Below are 2,098 nucleotides of genomic sequence, written 5' to 3'. Positions count from 1 at the left end.
CTTTTTTTTTTTTTTTTTTTTTTTTTTTTTTTTCCTTTTTTTTTTCTTTTCTTGCCTAAAATGAGTGTTCATTAAAAACCAAGTAAGCTAAATATTGCAACTAGACTCATATAGAATGATAAAGAAGAAATTATGAATGAAAATTTTTCATTGTGTATGGTTGAAGATATTTGATGAAAAACCTTAATTGTAACATATGATATCATTCATTATGAAAATTTAAATATTGTGACAATGTCTTAACAAAACTCAGTTGCTTATTGTTGAAAGATGGTGATATTCATTATCATTCTTAATAATTTTTAGTGGGTGGATATTACCTTTATTAAATAAGTACCAAGAAACTATTATAGTAATATATATATATATATATATTCATATGTTAAATAGATACCATAACTTTGTGTGTGATTAACTATTAAAATTCTCATACAAATAAAATTAACTTTGTATGACATACATTTTTTATGTATATAGTTTCATATTTCTTCAAATAGAAAATTTATTTTAATTTTCTCATTTAAGAGGTAGCATGTGCCTTGCATGTGCCACCCTACCTAGTTTTCTAAAATAGTTCAATAACAAATGCAATAAGAGCTCCCGTTAACCTAATAAAATTTGTCTACAAACTTGGTTATAGTCTAAGCTACAATTTCACTCAATGTTTTTTTTATTGAATATGAATTTTGACAAATCCACCATTGGATTTTCTTCTTATATCCTTCATATTTGCAAAATTTTCAGGAGATTAAAAATCAATCACCATGTCATCAATCATTTATTTAAATTGCAAGTTTTTATAGTTTAGTATTATGCACAAAAAATAAATTTATGGATCATATAATAAATAATATCTAATTGGTACAAAATTTGACATCTATGGTAAGAGTATAAAGAACATATAATCTAACGATTAGATTTTCAAAATATGTAGTCACGTTCATTTTTTAGTCGAAGTTGTAGTATTTGATTACAACCTGCAAGTTTGTAGTCAAACTTTGTTCTTGTTAACCAGACCCAATTAATATAACCTTAAAAAGGTAATTAAAAAAAAGAAAAAAAGAAGAAGAAGAAGAAGATAAGATAAAGGGCCATGCGTCAATATAATATTATGCAATTGCTAGGATTGGCATCCTGTTTTGTGAACATAACTCACAATTAAATGCGAGTTCCAGTTTTTATCAAAAAATAAAATAAAATAATTTTGGGTTTTAATTAACTAACTCATCTAGTAAAATCTCTTTTCATAAAATAAGTGATCTACCGACACCAAAAATCATTGGATGATAATGAACAATCATTAGGAGTGTACATCATAAATTCAAATTATATCTCAAAAAAATCACTATTAAATTAAACTTTAGCAAAAAAAGAAACTGTGTTTTTATTTTATATATATAATTTTTATTCCGATAATCTAATTTATAAGTGGATAAAGTAATTTGAAAATTATCAGGGGAATGGTCCTATATTTTAGGCAATATTTTAGCGGGAGTTAAAGTTGCATTTTGCCGGATTGTCCTTTAGTTTTGTCTTTATTTAAACATTGGGGTGTAGGGGTATTTTTGAATTAGAAAATGAGGAATCCAAATAGAAGAAGCTCCTTAAATAATAGTATAGATAACCGACCCTTTCAATTGAATCTCCCTCACTAATGACATTTTTAATATATTTTTATTATTTTATTGAAAATGGGATTTGTAGGTGTTTTTCTTATTTCCAGCCCACTTAAACCTTGTTGTGCATGGCATTGGACCACCTCAACACTAGGTGAGACATACCGCTGATTTCAATGTGAGGCCAAAATGGGCATTTTCCCATTTCTCACAAACTTTCCAGCAAAATGTCCCATGTTTAAAACTATTTAGGAAAATGTCCCTGTTTTGAAACTCGATTTCTAAATTGCAACGTGAGAGCAAAATGGGCATTTTCCCATTTCTCACAAACTTTCCAACAAAATGTTTCATTTTTGAAACTATTTAGGGAAATGCCCCTGTTTTGAAACTCGATTTTTAGAAAATCGAGTTTCAAATATAAAACTCTATTTTTAGACAATCGAGTTATAGAGAACTTGGACTTAGAATTTTTTTTTTTTTTT

Source organism: Quercus suber, unplaced genomic scaffold, assembly GCF_002906115.3.
Source record: "Quercus suber isolate HL8 unplaced genomic scaffold, Cork oak 2.0 scaffold_216, whole genome shotgun sequence".
In the NCBI taxonomy this organism is placed as follows: Eukaryota; Viridiplantae; Streptophyta; class Magnoliopsida; order Fagales; family Fagaceae; genus Quercus; species Quercus suber.
This window is presented reverse-complemented; position numbering follows the sequence as displayed.